Source organism: Echinops telfairi, unplaced genomic scaffold (genome assembly GCF_000313985.2).
Source record: "Echinops telfairi isolate 266 unplaced genomic scaffold, ASM31398v2 ScPeMD7_23;HRSCAF=83, whole genome shotgun sequence".
Taxonomy (NCBI): Eukaryota; Metazoa; Chordata; class Mammalia; order Afrosoricida; family Tenrecidae; genus Echinops; species Echinops telfairi.
This window is the reverse complement of record NW_022103920.1, coordinates 19,236,520-19,255,278: the sequence shown is the minus strand read 5'-3', so window position 1 is coordinate 19,255,278 and position 18,759 is coordinate 19,236,520.

The window sequence follows — 18,759 nt, the reverse complement described above, 5'->3', positions numbered from 1 at the left end:
AAAATGAGGAGCTGATGCCAGGGGCTTAAGTAGGGAGCAAATGTTTTGAGAATGATGAAGGCAATGAATGTACAAATGTGCTTTACATAATGGATGGATGTATGGATTGTGATGAGTTGTATGAGCCCTCAACAAAATGATTTTAAAACAAAATAAAACAAAAAACTTTAGGTCCAGATGGAAACAAGAATCAAAACATTCAAGTAAGCAACTTCCTCAATGAAGAACAGAATACAAATCTTTCGCAGAGGAAGCTCTGACAAGAAATGACTGAAGCTCCAGCTCCAGCGCCCTTCATGGTTGTGCTCTTGTAAAGAACCATTCTGAATAATTCTTCACCTGGTAATCCTGTAGCATTTTCTTTGAGAAGTGCCTCCAAATTATAATAGTATAAATGTAGGGATCCACAACTTCTGAATTAGAGTGCCCCAAACTGATGAATTAAAGAAATGACTTAAATGATAAAGAGCCATGACTGCCATTGATTATACACAATTGGCCAAAGAGAGACCTGCTTCTACTAATGTAAATCCCAAATCGCTGGTACTGACAAGGTTTGGTGTCATAGAGACCCTGTAAGACAGAAAAGCACAGCTCCACAGGGCTTCTGGTGCTCTGGATTCTTACAGAAGCACACTGCCACATCTTTCTTCTGCAGCATGACTGGTGAGGCACACTCTCCACTCTACCAGCCTGTGGCTTAGCAACGCATTGCACCACCAGACCTCCTTATTTTCAGGTGTATTCCCACTGCCACCTATCCCTGACCCAACTGGGAGAGCAGGCTGTCATTGATTATGACAATGTCTGTTTCCTGGTTCCTCAGAAGAGTGATGAGCACAAGTCTAAGGGACTAGAAATGTAGACATCCGAAGATACTGCCCATGACAGGATGATGCAGAGCACATTGGGAAGAAGCAACACCAATTCATAAAGTCACTGGTGAAAGATTGAACAACTACCTGAAAAGGGGCTCATGTTAATAAAAAAGGGCTATGAAAATGAAGATATAATTAAATCAGTTCAGAATGGACCACAGGAGAGAATAACAATAAGAGACACAAAGAAAGAATAAAATCATGGGTCTAACAAGTTTCAGGATACAGAGGCCAGAGAATTATACAAAGGATTCCGGGCAGATTAGTAAAATTAGTATTTTATGTGTCCTGAATAACCTTTGTTTGTAATTGATGTTTATTGGTTTTCACCAGTTAAAATAATTTACATAGGAAGCTGAGATCATCCTGCTTATTGAATTGTGCATGTTAAACAGATGGGCATATTAACTTAGCAGATCACTGACACTTCAAGGTTTGAATGAAAGTGGGATTTTAAAAAAAGGTTTGTTCTGTCCCACAAATAAGATATGTGTGTAGAGCCTACAGACAGTTAATATGTGTTCATAAATGTAAACGTAGTGACTTTTCATAAAGTAAATACCCTTTTGATTCATAACCCAAATTAGAATGCAAAATATTATCAGAAACTCACAAGTCCTTTTTGTGCCCCTTGTAGCCATTAATTCTACCCAAAGAAACCTCTATTCTGATTAGTTAAGTTATCATAAGAGATTTATTTCTCTTGCTTCTGAACTTTACATAGTAAGAAGTATAAAGTACCATTCTTTTAAAATATACATTTAATTATATTTAGTGTTAAACAGGAGAACTTGAATCATTTGCTTATGAAGATTAAGGATTGTAAGTTTTTAGTGTGGATTATAACTCATGTGAAGAATATCAAAATCTTCACAATTGGACCGATAGTTAACATCAGGATGAATGGAGAAACGTTAGAAGTCATCAAAGATTTCATCTTGCTTGTGGAATCAATGCTCATGAAAGGAGCAGTTAAGAAATCAGGACATACTACATGAGATCAATTTGCTGCACGAGCTCTCTTTCGAGCATAAGGATGTTATTTTAAGGACTAAGCTGTGCCTGACCCAACTGTTGTGTTTTCCATTGCCCGATGTGCATGTGAAAGTTGGACATTGAATAAGGAAGGCCAAGAGAGGCATCAATGCATTTGAACTGGAGAAGAATATTGAAAGCACCGTGGACTGCTTAATGTAAAACCCATCTATCTACGGTCCCAGTGCTCCTTCGAGGCAAGGCTAGCAAGACTGACTTACATACTTTGGACATATTTTTGGAGAGACCAGTCCTTGGAGAAGGACATCATGCAGCAGATGGATTGAGACAGTCACTGCAACAATGGACTCAGGTGTAGGAACAGTTGTGAGGGTGATGCAGGATCACACTGTGTTTCCTTCTGGTGTGCATGACGGCACTAACCACCTGGATGGCCCTACAAACAGCTCCTGAGTCACTCTGGGTCTGTTCATCTCATTGAAGAGCTTCCTCTTTTTTTGTTTTCTCCTGACTCTCTACCGAGAATGATGTCCTTCTGCAGGACTGGTTCCTCACGATAACATGCCCAAGATATTTGAGAAAAAGTCTTGTCTTTTTCACCCCCAAGAAAAGTTTACCCAAGAGAGATTTGTTCATTTTGCTGGCAGTTGAGGTACATTAGAAATTGGTCCTGAAAACCATCATTCAAAAGCATCGGTCTGCTTCACTCCTCTTTATTCATTTTCAGGTTTGTGTCTAGATGTGAGATGATTGAAAATATCATGCCTTTTTGGGGCAGGTGCACCTTAGTTCTCAAAGTGACGTATTTACTTCTTATCGCTGTAAAAAGATAGTTTGCAACAAATTTGCCCAAGGTAGTATGTCTTTGATTTCTAAACTGATGTCTACAGGACATTGATTGCGGATTTAATTGAAGTTAAATCTCTTGCAATTTCAGTAGTCTCTCCATCTATCAGTTTGTTGTACTGGGGTGACTTTCATGTTGCTTTAATGTTGGAAGGTGTGACTGGTATGTCAAGTACCAGAAAGCTCTCCCATGGTGAAGAGGTGTCAGCAGACCTTCCCAACTGAGACAGACTAGGGAGATGGCCCAGATGATCTATTTCTGAAGAAAAAAAAACAACAAACAGTTAAAATGTTAGTAATAGGATTACTGTGGTTGTATTTTCTTTACCTTCATTACTGCATTGCATTTTATGTCGAGATAGCAGTTTGGGATTCCTTCAGGAAATCAAAGCATGTTCCTTCTAATCTTTGAGTTTGGAGAACATAAGGAATTCTGAAAGGGTATGTTCAGGGCTTCCTGGAGGTGGGATCAGTGTTCCCAATGAAATTGTCTTAGGAGAACTCTTGCTACCCTCGAAGAATTAACATGTGCATGGCCACGATAGACAAACAAAAGACGAAATACACTCCTCATGGCAACTTTTCTGGCCTTTTCCTCACCTGTACAGTCTTCAGTATTCTAAAAACATAATAAGTCCCATGACCATTGTGTGTTATTTGAGAAAATATATCAATATTGCCCCCTGGGATTTCCCAAAGTGGTCTGCACAACCCTTTGAGCTGACCTCTGTGCTTTGTGCTGACCTATCCCAGCAGACGCCCTTGGAAGACACTATTTTGAGCAGATCTTTGACACCTCAATGAGCCTGAGGCAAGTATTACTGAATGAAATTGTCTGTAGTCATCCCAATGACATGCTAAAACCCATTTTTAAAATAAACCAATGCATGTATAAACTGGAATCCTGGTATTATATTTTTTAACTTAACCTCCTGAATACAAGAAAGTTTCCAAAAGTTCATGGAAAAATTCCTATATATTTTTGTGCTATTTTCCTACAAATTTTTGAAGATTCCTTATATTTGTTATTTCTGAGTGATATTTCTCCCAAAATCAATGGTTTGACTATAGGTAAAATGATATCTAAAATTCTAGACACATTTGTAATTGTATGTATACTTTTCTAGAAACTTAATTGTCTAATCAGTGGTCACATAAATATTCATATGAAAAGAATGGAATTGTGTGAAAAATAAGTTAATTTAGCCGCATTTACGCTAGTGTATGAACAGTTGCAATACAAAATAAGGAGTAGGAGGAAGCAAATCAAAGTATAGACCTCTTAATTTGATAGAATAAGAAACATAGTGTTTGCACAATTATGATTATCCCCGTCCTATAGAGACGTAGCTATGTTACTATAAAACATGTATTCAACAATCTGCTTGAAGGCTAGGAATACATGCTTGATTTGCAGCTGATGAGATAAACTCTAATTGCGAATTGAACCAGCCTGATGGCATTGCTTTTCTGCATAAAATGAACAAAATTTCAATTTAAACATGTGCTTCCAGATGTCCAGTACCAATTTGGGGGCAGGCTGCCGAGAAGTGAAAGATCTATTTCCATGGGAGAATGTGAATGCTGTTTCTCTTCTACAATTCAGAGTGATCATATCTTCCTATTGATGCTTTCAATAAGCTGCCCAGTTCCGATACCCATGCAAGGACTCTGGCTTTCAACTAATATGAGAAATATGCTTAGATTCTCTGGGCCAGGCTCTGTACTGACAGATTTGGAAAACTCATCAAATCCCTACATTTTCCTTGAAGCTGATGAATGACTGAATTATCTAAGTCAGAGGGTGTCATTCTCTGCTTAATGAGCTCCAGGAATAGATCCCCTCAAGCTGTTTCAGTAGAACTTCCAGAGTAATATTACTCTTGCCATCTAAGATCGCTTTTCCTAATGTTGAATGGATAGGGCTTGAGCTTTCATATTAAATTTCATGAATGCCGTTATATACTCATAAAATCCCTTTTACACTTAGAGTCAGTAATTAAGTTGTCCATATTGTTTTGTTTTGATTTTACCCAAAAAAATCCCCCGCTGTATTCTACGGAGATCTAGAAAATTTTCAGTAGAACATGTAAATTTCATTCAGGGGGGTCACCTTTTATTTTTAGTAGATGTTAGTCATCATCATTATCATTTCAATCCCAGTCATAATATTTTCTCTCATTCCCTTTCCTGTTTTTAAGAACGTCAAAAAATATACTGAGGTTTACAAATGCAATGACTACTGGAAATGATTCTATTAATATTAAATATTTCCTCTGTTCACGATGTGTGATTCATGTTTTACAATCACTCACATTGAGTTAGTTTATTACCACACCGAACATGGTTTCCCTTTTCAACAGGAATCAGACTTAAAATACATCCAAAGTGAATCTAACGCTTCAAAATCATAAATGGAACGCGTGAATAAGTATATTCATGATTTATTTTCATGTTTGATGCTTTTCACACAAGGCACTTCCAATAATTACACAAAACTCAAAGTTGACCTGTTCTGTGTGCTGTAAGTGATCTTCCCACCCAACTGTCGAATTTCCCGGGCTAGTAAACCATTTGGTGTCGAGACCCCTCATGGCAATCCCATCTGTGTCAGAACAGAACTGCGTGGTACACGGTTTTCACAAACAGGTCACCAGCCTTTCTTCCAAGGGATTTCGAGACCGACTCGAACTTCTACCCATAGGTTCACTTATTTGGCCCACAGTGTCCTTATAGGAAAAAAAGAAAACTCACTGCCCACCCCCCTTTCAATGGGAAACGTTGCACTATAGCCTATAATCCAGAATAAAGTGTAGGTATCTGTCTCTTCTGTCCCCTGAATTAGTCCAGTGTCCCCAGGGGGCTTTCACCCATTTGGGGAAATAATGTCTAATCTTTTTGTTGAATAATCAAGTTCTTAATTATTTGTAACACCCATAAACAGACACATATCATCTTAATCAGGGGTTATAAAAAACCTCAGGTATATCCTTTCTGAATTCAAAAAGTTACCCCAGAGTTCAAGAATCTCTGTATAGGTTTCCTGAGATCCAGTCTTCAAATCTCTACTGGATCAATCCCCTTCCTCTGCACTCTTCATTACTTCCATCACCCTGCCCCAGCACCAAATTCTTCACTCGTACCTACCTCCAGTGGTGGGATTCAGCAGTTCTCACCATTTCAGTGGAACCAAATGCCTAAGTTTGTGTTGAGTTTGGTGAACCAGTTCTTAAAACAGCACTTGTAATTAAGGTGTTCTCTGAGATTGGTGGTCAGGTGGCTATCCAACATGGAAATCACAAAGTTACGTTCCTTACCAGTTTTTCACCTTTCATGTGTGCAACAGCATTTTCTAATCACCACAGTTAGATGGAACTATGCGCGGAATATTTATCTATTCATCTCATAAGACTCATTACACTTGTGGTGAAATACTACAGTTTTAATCCCTTGCACTTGTGACTTCAGTGAACAAACATACAGCTTAAAGAGAAAAGTACCAGACAACCAGAGGACCCTGTCCTTTTGCTTTGGTTTTGTGTCACACCCCAAATTCCATGAAATATTCTACTGAATTATGCAATTCTTGGAAGTCTTCAAAGAGCCAAAAATACTGTCAGAAAAAAATTGTTGTAAGTTCAGCAGAAGCAGAAGGGGGTTTTCAAAGATGAAAATGATATGTTCAGAGAAGTCTCTACTATGGTCATAACTGTCTCTAACATGTCAAATACAATGACTATTGTGTAATCGCCTACCTCTAAAGGAATGGGATCCTACTTATTGTAAGTGAGAAAACCAAGTAAGAAACAATATGGAAATATCTTAAATAACAGTATTATTGTTTGTTTCAGGTGTTATTTAATATTTTTCATTAGGATTTTAAGACATTCTCATAACATAATCTAGTTTTGTGTACCTCTTTTACTGTTCTTATTAAAGTATTAATTGTATGAAATAAGCTACCTTTCAAAATATCATTATTTTTATACCAGGCATCAGGACAGCAAACTGGTTGTTAAATTATTTGAATCCCTACCCCATTAAATAAGCTCAGCCTCATAAAATTTGAAGCCTTAAGGAGCTGAAGAAAATTAAAATTCACAAGAGTTCAAGTACAACCTTGAGATTATTCCACCTGAATGTAGAGACCATCTCAAGAATACATTTTTTTTTAATTTAAATCATTTTATTGGGGGCTTGTACACCTCTTATCGTAATCCATATATACATCCATTGCATCCAGCACATTTGTACATTCGTTGCAATCATCATTCTCAAAACATTGGCTTTCCAAAAACATTGGCTTTCCACTTGGGCTCTTGCAATCAGCCCCTCTTTTTTTTCCCTCCTTCCCTGCTCCCACTCCCTCATGAACCCTTGATAATTTATAAATTATTATTATTTTATCATATCTTACACTGCCCAATGTCTCCCTTCACTCACTTTTCTGTTGTCCATCCCCCAGGAAGGAGGTTATATGTAGAGCCTTGTAATCAGTTCCCCCTTTCTACCCCACCTTCCCTCTGAGTATCGCCACACTCACCACTGGTCCTGAAGGGATCATCAGTCCTGGATTCCCTGTGTTTCCAGTTCCTATCTGTATCAATGTACATCCTCTAGTCTAGCCAGATTTGTAAGGTAGAATTGTGATCATGATAGTAGGGGGGGAGGAAGCATTTAAAAGCTAGAGGAAAGTTGTGTGTTTCATCAATGCTACACTGCACCCTGAGTGACTTGTCTCCTCCCTGCTACACCTCTGCAAAGGGATGTCCATTTGCCTACAGGTCCTACAGGTCCCCACCCCGCACTCCCCTCATTCACGATGATATGATTTTTTGTTCTTTGGTGCTTGATATCTGGTCCCTTTGACCCCTCGTGATCACACAAGCTGGTGTTCTTCTTCCATGTGGGCTTTGTTGCTTCTGGGCTAGATGACCGCTTGTTTACCTTTAAGCCTTTAAGATTCCAGACGTTATATCTCTCAATAGCCGGGCACCATCAGCCTTCTTCATCACACTTACTTATGCACACATTTGTCTTCCATGTGTGTATGGGGAAGGTGAGCACACAATGATGATTTTTGTTCTTTGGTGTCTGCTACCTGATCCCCTCAACACCTCGTGATTACATTTTACACCTTAAACATGAATGACAGAAGACATGACATGGTGTGGGATGACGCCAAGGATATCATAGAAGAAGAAATGAAAAGATCATTAAAGAGGCAGGAAAGAAAGGAAAAAATCAAAACTGATTACCTATCAGACTTTGAAGTTGCTCTTGAATGGAGAATAGCTAAAGCAAATGGAAAATATATTGTTAATGAAGAGAACTGAAAAGATTTCAAATGACACTTTGAGAAAACAGAGTATTATAATGACATGTACAAAGGTCTAGAGTTAGAAAACCTGCAGGGGAAAGTAAACTCAAATTTTATCAGGCAACTGTGTCACTTTGAGAACTGAGGTATGCCTGAACCAGGCCACGGTATTTTCAATCACCTCATTTGTATGTGAAATTTGGACACAGGAAAAAGAAGACTAAGAAGGAATTGATGTATTTCAATAATGATATTGGCAAAAACACTGAATATATCATGGACTGCCAAGAGGACAAAGAAAACTGCCTTCAAAGTACAGCTAGAATTCTCCTTATTAGGGAAGATGGCAATATTTAATCTCAGGTACATTGGTCCTATTATAAAGGACATATTATAACATTAAGCTCTGCATAAGGATGTTATGTCTGGGAACAAAGAAGTCCTTGAGAAGGAAGGCGCTTAGTGAGATAGATTGGCACAGTAGTAGGGGCATTGGGCTCAGACATAGTAATCGTTGTGAGGATGATGCAAGGCTGAGCAGTGTTCGTATATCGGTGCTCTAGGAGGTGCAGCCAATCATTGCGCTTTACAATAACAACAATGTCTAGATATGCCACACATTTTACTTATTACCTGCTTCCCTCTCTTTAGTTGAATGTAAGCTGAAAGAACGGCACGGTTCATTGTCTTTGATTGACTGGTAGATTTGAAATAACCAACCAGTGTGCCGGTTATGGCAAAGATGAGACTAGTCAACCTGGGAACATAGCCACTGCAGGGACTTAAAGCGTCACGTGTGGCTTAACCGCGGCAACAATGTGGTGGACCAGCAGGAATAAGAGCAAAGCAAAGGAGCAGAGAACAGAGGGTTGATGTTACAATAAATATGCCTCTTGTAAGAGGAGACTGGCCAAGTCATAGGAATCAATTATTTATAAATATGGTCCCTTTTGAAGTCTTCATTTTACCACACTTAAAGAGATACATTAGAGGAAGAAGTGAGGGTCCCAATAGTGAAGAGATGAAATCTATTACTTATCAAGCTTTAAGGATATCATTAAATATAGCTTTATCTAAAATCTATAAGCTAAGGAGTTCAAGATACATTTGTATACATTTGATACTATTTAAGCAACTTATTTCCTTATTTTGTGATATTTTACCTCATGCATTCTTCCTGCAGAAAAACTTTGTTTTCTTAAAATATTATGCACAAATGTGCTTTATTGATGTATGTATGGATTGATGTATATATGGATAGTAATATCGATGTATGTATGAATTGTGATGAGTTGTATGAGCCCCCAATAAAATGATTTTAAAAAATAAGCCAATGAAATTTACCACCTTAAAATTATGCAAACATGTTATTTAATCCAAAGACTAAGATTAATACATACTTGTAAAATAGCTTGCTTCATAATGTATTTGAATCATATTAAGTCCATCATTGTCATATTTTCAATTCCCAAGGTATAGACCTTAAGTTGAATACAAATTATATAGAACAGTTCAATGGCAACACATTTGTTATCTTTATTATTTTCTGTTTTATAATTCAATTTTCTGTTTATAACTGGTACAGAACCAATTGGCAGAGAACACTTTTATGGTGCAATAGTTTCCATATGAAATTCTACACCTAAAATTGCCTGCCATAACTTGACAAAAAAATGTTTGTTGTTACTATTTAATAAATGAGAAAACAGGGACTCAGAGAAATGAAAGAGACCTCTTGATCAAGTCCACATTCCTAGTGGAGCCCAAATTCAAGACTTTTATCAGTGCGTCCAAGCCATTCACAGACCCAGAGAGAATGTGAGTGGATGGTGTCTACTTAACTCTATTCATCAAAGTATCCTTGAATGCTACAACCAACAGGTCAGATATTCAATGCCTCATTTTGCTAAAAAAAAAAAAAAAATCTTGTGGCTGTAACAGTTTGGGATCATGGTTACACTGCGTATGCCTTGTCCTTATTGAAGGACATAAGCTAGTAGCGAATAGACCATCTTCAATCTATGATGTCCAAAGTCAAGATGGTCCTATGCATCAAGCTGGGCAGAAGTGTGAAAGAGATGTGATCATGTGGAGAGCTTGTGAGCTTGTGATAGAAATGGTCCATTCCTCTCCAATTAACTTTTCTTTGGAGATATTCCAACTGCACACACTTCACTAACTGCAAGGGGGGCTGGGGATGTGTTCTGGCTGAGTGGCAAGTAAGAAAACAAATACGCTTAGAGAGATCAATCTCTGTCAATCAGTCAGTCAATGAATACCTACAGACGATTTCATTAAAAACAGGTGTCAAGTCCTTCTGATTACAAATAAGACTTTAAAACTATGGGCAGAGGGTGTTGAGCTCAGCCAGATAGCTTACAAGTATCAAAAACTGTCCGTCTCAACCGTGGTTTCCTTCTTAGTCTTAAAAAGATTAAGTAAAGTTTTAATTTTCAAAGTAAAGTTTTAATTTTCAGCCCTAGCCATTGCTTCCCAGGAGAGTCAACGTGAAGTTTGACAAGAAGAACATACTCTCATGTTCATCTGTGCATAGAGAGATTGCCAGAACGCGCAGCTTCCCCACAGAACAGTCTAGCCTACAACTGGCTTCACCAGTCACAGAGCCTTTAATGAATGGCTGACCTTCATTTGCTCTAATTCTGCATTTTTCAATTCCTCTGAATTGGATTTCTTTTGCCAGGGGTAAGTTTGCCAGTTTCTCTTTGAAGACAGGGTCTGGACAGCTCCTTTGGCAAACCTCTCAATATGACTTTTTCTGGTGGGAGAAAAAAGAAGAGAAAAACTGCCCTGTTGCATTCCATGGCTGCTCATTCTGTCTTATCCTGAAGGTCACTTCCCATGGGTGCCAAGATCCAGTCACATCTCAGTGACCGTTTTATTGGTTTGTGTTGTTCGTTTTACTTTTGTACTTTGGGTACTCAAGTGAGTTTATTGAATGACATTCCTTACTTTCAAATATTGGAGATACAGTTATTTTTAACTTTTTTCACAGCTAATCAGATTTTATGGAAAAGAGTGATAAATTAATCAGTATGGTTCATTAGAATACACACACACATACACACATAATCACTCATGAAATGATGTGCAGGCTTTTACTTTGGGAGACTGCAGAATTATACAGAGGCATAGAGGTGGCTTCATGTATTAGCAAAGTGTTTTGGATATTTAAATATTTGGATTTTAGGTGACTAAAATAATTTTATCAAATGGATTTAAAGACTCATTTGCATGAACTGTGGATGAACTTGTTGAAATTTAAGGGGAAGGGACAAAGAAAGGAGGATCATTTTGACTTTAAAATTTTTAAGCCATTAATTGGTTATGTAACTTTTACAGTTTTATTATTTAGACTTCAAAGGCATCAATGTTAAATCTTCAGAAAAATGGAGTCCAGTGAACACTCTGAACATCAAATTCCCGGAGCCTGTTAGAACCATCTAAATGGTCTTGGATCATTCATGTTTTTGCTGGGTTTCGGTGCCATTGAGTTGACACCATGTTCAACCACAACAACAAAACAGAGCCCGGACTTGCACAATCTAATCCTTTTTGTTTGAGAAGCTCTGTATCCATCTATATCTTTGAGGGTCTTCCTCCTTTTTGCGGACCTTCTACTTTACCAGGCATACTGTCTTTCTGCAGGGCCTCCTAATAACATGGCCAAAGTGCATGAAACAGTTTCACAATCCTTGCCCTTAGGAGCATTTTGGGTGTTCTACCAAGTAATTGATGGCATATATAACATTCTTCTCCAACACCATAATTCACAGACTTCAATTCTGCTTGGGTAAACCTTAGTTATTATCCAATTTTGGCATGTTTATGCAACAATTGAAAACACCATGACTTGGGGCAGGCTCACTTTACTCTTCATGATCTATGATGAATTTATCAGAATAAATGTAGTATTTATTAATTTCTTTAAATATTTTATCATTTTAATGTGGAACAGAACAAGTCAGATATGGAACAGAATAAATCACTAGAATGTAGATATGGCAGGAAATTACCTAGTTAAGGAGAGATTAGTTGGGAAAATTGATACACATTCACAAGGGAGATTTAAGAAATAAAATCAAACTTTCAGTGTATTTAAACCAGACAAACCACCAGGGTTACAGCTTTGATTAAGATCACAAACAATGGAGTTCCAAGGATTGTTTCCTAAGTAGTAGAAGACAAGTTTTTTTAACAAAATAATTTGTAAACTCATGTATCAAGATAAGCATGAAATGCTATTATCATTGGTTAGATTTTCAAGTTTCCTTGAAATAGTATTTCTTTAGGATCTTATGATTTGTAGGGCTTAAGAAACAGAGTGGGTGGTGTATAAAACAATTACTCCTTCCTTAATCCCTTCACTCTGTAGTACTCACCTTTGACGGTGTACCAGACTCAGATTTAGGCCTAGTATATACAATTATGAGAGGCAAGTAATGTGTTTTTTCTGTATGGAACCTAAATTCTAGGAACATACAAATAGTATTTTAGGGGAAAAAATACAATGAGAATTTTTTAGATTATGAAAGATGGTGGTGAAGATATGAATAATAGTGTAGTAACCTATGAGCCTCAACATCAGATAGGATATTTCAGGAAAAAGTGATACAGAGATGTAAAGAACAAACAGCAGTCATTCCAGTTATTACACGAATAGAAAGGTGAGCCTGGAGTTGCCTGCTGACTATTGGTTTGGCTGGAGTTGGGAGAGATGAAGAAAATGTGCCAAAGCTATGGGGGCATGTGGTTGTTAGGTGCCAACCCATAGCATCCCTATGCACAATAGAATGAAACATCACCCAGGCCTGTGCCATCCTCACAAATGCTCTTATACTCGAGCCCGTTGTTACAGCCACTATGTTAAACCATCTGGTTGAGGATCATCCTATTTTGGAAGTATGTAAGACAAATCCCAGGCTATATTTGCCTCTAGGGAGCATTCCTACTGTACTTCTTCCAAGACAGATCAGTATATTCTTTTAGCAGTCCATGGATGTTTTCAATATTCTTCTCCAGCACTACAATTTAAATGCATTGATTCTTCTTAAGTATTCCTTACACAATGTCTAACTTTCATAAGTATATAAGGGAATTCAAAGTACCATGCTTTGGGTCAAATATACCATAGTCCTCAAAGTAACATCCTTGATCGTCAATACTTTATAAAGGTCTAGTGCAGCAGACTTAGCTAATGCGACATGTCTTTTGGTGTCTTAACTGCTACTTCTATGAGCACTGATAGTGGATACAAATAAGACAAAATCCTTTACAACTCTAGACATTTCTCCATGTATTACCTATTGGTTCAGTTGTGAGGATTTTGTTCTACTAGACAATGGATTGTAGTTCATATGTTGTAACAGAGACCAATGAATAAGTGAGAGCAGCAGAATTGTAAAATACAAAGAATAAAGAATTTACTAAATGTAAAGGACCACATAGAATAGATCAAAGATGTTTGAAATACCATTCAATGTCATTGTCTGACTTTTTGTCAAATTGTGATGGCTTGTTCATTGCTGTGATACTGGAAACTATGTCAAAGGTAATCTAAATAACATATTAGTGCCACCCAGATTGACTGGGTTTCAGAAGACTTTTCAGACTAGGAATAAACATCTAAGAAGGACGAGGCTATGGAGAAGGAATAGGCTGTCTCCTTTGGAGGAATTACCACGGAAAACCATACGGATATCATCAAAATACTGTCAGGTATGGAATGTCTAGTGAATAGAAACAGAGTACTGTCAGAGACTGTGCCGGAAAATGAGCTTCTCAGGTCAGAAATCACTCAAAAAATGACTGAGAAAGAGCTGATTGTTCAGAGTCCAGTGAGCCACCATGGCAAAGCCCGTGGTCCCTTCATATGCTGATGGGAAGAGATGACTTATAATCAAGACTTGTAATGCACGAAGTATAAATCTAGGAAAATTGGATGTTGTAATATATGAACTTGATTGCAATAAAATGGATACACTAAGAGTTTATGAGTGGAAATAGACTAGTATTGGTCATTTTGAATCAGAAAATTGTATGGTTTCCTATGCTGGGAATGACATCTTTAAGGGGGATGGCTTTATATTCACAGTCAAAAGAGATATTTCAAGACCCATCTTGATGTACAATGCTGCCTGTGATAGGCTCTATCCAGATACAAGAAAATCCAAGCATTACAACTACTATTCACATTTTTGTACCGATGCTAAAACTAATGATTCAGAAATAGAAGAATTCTAACAATTTTTCAGTCTTAAATTGAACAAATGTGCAATCAAGGTGTATTGATAATTATCGGGGATTAAAATGAAAAGTTGGAAACAAAGAGGAAGGAACAATAGTTAAAAATGTGGGCATTGTGATCGAAACAAAGCTGGGGATCACATGATGGGATTTTTCAAGACCAAGAACTTGTTCATTGCAAATACGTGGAGTTCTCCAGATGAAATAAACAGAATTCAAATGGACTGCATCTGTGGGAAGAGATAATAGAGAAACTCAATATCAGCAACTGAAACCAGACCAGGGAAGGGTGTGGAACAGACCATCAATTACTCATATGTAAATTCAAGTTACAGCTGAATAACATTAAAACAAGTCCAGGAGGTCCAACATATGACCTTGAATATATCCCATCTAAATATCCAGAACATGAGCTCTGGGAGGACATCAAGGAAACTATACACGAAGAAAGCAAAGGGTCATTGCAAAAGCAGGAAGGAAAGAAAAGATCAAAGTGGATGTCAGAGGAGGCTCTGCAAGTTGCTCTTAATCACAAGTAGCTAAAACACATGGAAGAAATGATCAAGTCAAAGAACTGACTAGAGTTTCAAAGGGCAGTTCGAGAAGACAAAGTGAAAGATAATGAAAAGTGCAAAAACCCTAAATCTAAGCAGAAGAGCACACTCAGCACATCTTAAGCTGAAGAATTCAAGAGAAAAACAAGCCTCTAGTTGCAATATCAAATGATTCTATGAGCAAAATATTGGATGGCACAGGAAGCATTCAAAGAAGAGGTAAAACATACGCAGAGTCACTGTACCAAAAAGAACTGGTTGACATTGCAACATTTCAAGAGGTAGCATAAGAATAAAAACTAATGATGCTGAAGAAAAAAGTCCAAGCTACACAGAAAGCATGAGTGAAAAACAAGCCTCCAGGTATTGCTGGGTTATTAGTTGGAATGTTTCAACAACTGACGAAGCACTGGAAGCAATCACTAAATCTATGCCAGGGATTTGTAAGATGGCTAGTTGGCCAACTGAGTGGAGGAGATCCATATTTGTATATTTCCAAAGAAAGGCAGCCCCCCAAATGCTGAAATTATAGAACAATACCATTGATATCCCATGTGTGTAAAATGTTGCTGACTATTTAACAATGGTAGAAGAAGTACATTAAAAAGATGCTGGCAGAAGTTCAAGCCAGATTCAGAAGAAGACATGGAATAAGGGATACCATTTCTGATGTCAGATGGATCGTGACTGAAAGCAGAGAATATCCATAGGAAATCAACTCATGTTTTACTGAGAACACAAAGACATTCAACTGGGTGGATCATAACAATCCATGGATAGATTTGACAAAATTCCGGAAGACTTCATGGTGCTCATGAGAAACTTGTACATGGATCAAGAGGAAGAACAACAGACAGGCTAACAGAGCAAGAGAATGATGCATGGTTTTAAATCAAGAATGGGATGCATCAGGGTCGTATCTTCTCACCATTCGATTCCATATGGAGGATGTTCAAGTTATCAGAGAAACTAGATTATATGAAGAAGAAGGGGGCATCAGGTTTGGAGAAAGCTTATTGACAACCTGTGAAATGCAGGTGACACACCTGGGTGGCTGAATGTGAGGAGAACTTGAAGCACGTTCTGCTTAAGATCAAGGATTGAGACCAACAATAAGGATTACAACTCAGGGCAAACAAATCAAAAATCCTCACAACAGAGCCAAAAGGTAACATCATGAAATCAGAGAAAAAATTGAACTTCTCAAGGACTTTATCTTGCTCAAATCCATAAATAATGCTCATGAAAGCAGCAGCCCAGAGATCCAACAGTGTACAGCACAGGGCAAATCTGCTACACAAGACTTCTTCAAAGTGTTGAAAAGCAATGATGTTCCTTTGGAGCCCAAAGGGGGCCTGACCCAAACCATGGTATCTTCCACTGCCTCATATGCATCTGGAAGTTGCACATTGACTAAGGAAGACTGAGAAAGAATGAATGCATTTGAATTGGGGTGATGGTGAATAAGACTGAAAGTACCATGGGCTGCGAAAAGAACAAACAAGTTTGTCTTGGAAGAAGTACGGCCAGAATGCTCATTAGAGGTGAGGATGGTGAGACCCAGTTTCGTGTACTTTGAACATGTTGTCAGGAGAGACCATTCTCTGAAGTAGGACATCATGATTGGTAAAGTGGAGGGTTGGTGTAAAAGGGGCAGGCAGTGTTTCATTATCTCTTACACAGTGTAGTTTTGGGTAGACACCGACTTGCAACAATTTAATGCTTTAAGGAAAATGTATCAACAATTGGATTTGTGCTTATGAAGATCAGATGTGGAAGAGAGAAATTTCTGAATATGACCTTTTGAACCTAAAGTCTCTGTAACTCCCACTCTTTGATTGTGTGGGACTATGCAAAGAGGGTGGGCGTAATACCCATAGGGAGGATTGGCCAATTTTTGTTACCATGCCCCCTGGCTAAAAGGATGAGCCATCTTTGAAGCTGGAACAGAGGTGGAAAGCCTAGTACCTTTTCTAGACCATGTTCTAGATCTCGGTCTGAAGTGGCAGAGGGCAAGGCTAGAGGCACCAGGAACTGTGGCAGGAAGATTATGGGTCAGAGCAAGATGACCAGCACCAAGATTGTGGGACTGGAGACAGAGACAGGCAGGCTTTCACTCCAAGAAGTCAGAGACCAAGGGAGCGCATTGCTGAAGGGCTGAAGACCCGGGAAAGTCTTGCTTGCTGGCGAAAGAAAGGCATTGATGTGATCTAATGACTGTATCCTTACCACTGCCTAGTCCTGACTTATGGTAACCTATGAACTTCCCTAAGAAACCTCTAGATGTGTGAATATTGACTGTGAGTGGCATAGCAATGAATTATGAAACCCAGCGCAGTAGGTTCCTGTATAGGTAAAGCAGGGCAAAATGTGGTGGCATAGCTGACCTGTGTCTCATGGCAAAAAGGAAGTCAGAGGTCAAATATGCGCGCGCACAGAGTATACTACAGGTTGACAACCGGGAAAAGGTGGATTAGAAGAAACGTAAAATGATATGCCAGAGGCCAGTTTGGAGAAGAATATGCATGATGGTGACCTAAACTTCATATCAGGGCAATGAGGTTTGAAAGATATAAAAATACCAGACAACCCAAGTCTTCCTCAAGCCATGGTATTGTCCCTTTGTCAGAGAGTGATTAACTCATATTGTTTTGGTTTTATTATTTCTTCCATGTGTTAAAACTCAGAAATGAAATTATTTCTAAGTTTTAATATCTATGGGAACCATGTGCCTTCTTAAAATGTGACTGTGTTATTTTCCCTTCCAACATCAGGCTCTAAAAACACTAATGCCTCATTTCCAAACAAATTTTTTCTGGCAGCATTAAAGCATGGTCCCTATGCCAGAAATGTCATTGCCTGCCTTTATTTTTTCCCAACAGGGCAGTTTTATATATATATACACACATTCTTGGAATTATGATTCATTGTCTTCTTTCAGGAGGATAATACAGAGTTTTAAAAGCTAACACTACATATTTTATGTTAGCATTTAATATACTTCTGTACACTGTATGGCACATGTGGTTTATTTATTGTTCTTTATATGCTCCTTCGAAAATTGTGGACAAGCCTCAGTCTCTACATCTCTAAACATCCTCTTTCCTACCACCTCTCAAGAATAAGAAAAACAGGCTTTTCCATTGATTTCAGTGATCATGTATTAAACCAATCCTATGTCCAAAACAGCTCTGGTGATGATTATGTGGGAAAAAGAAATAAAGAGGCTGAATCTTAAAGTTCAGAGATCCTAGGTTAATTGGGCATACACATAAACAACTATATTGCAGAATCACACCTAGCCTTTAGTCAAAAGGTCCTGAAGGAACTAAGCAAGATATAAACACAGCAGTGGCAGCAGCCTTGTTTCCAAATGAAACGCTGTTCCCTCTCAGTTTTCTTGATGCACTGGGCTTTTGGGGTCTGATTTTCATTTTCTTTTCCCCATCTTTGAGGAACTGATGATGAGAAAAAATATTTCTATTGTATAACAAAAACAGCAAAACCAATGCTAAGTAAGAAATATCAATTCAATGTAGGAGGAGGAAAATTGATGGCAGCAATGGGGAGGCTGCTTATGAGACATGTATGTAGCAGGGAAAAGGCCACACGTGAGAGCCTTTATACATGTTATTAATTTATTGTTTTCTACTTTACTGAGAGGCAACATGTAGAGAGAGAATTACACAGGTGCAGTGTGAAGAGTTTTCACAAAACAAACATGTGTGGCCAACCCTTCGATCAGGAAATAGAATATACCAACACCATCACACCTTCCCTCTTGTTACGTGCTCACTATTCCTCCTCTCTTGTTACACTCTCACTATTGTTACACTTCCCTCTTGTTACACGCTCACTATTGTTACACTCCCCTCTTGTTACACTCTCACTATTGTTACAC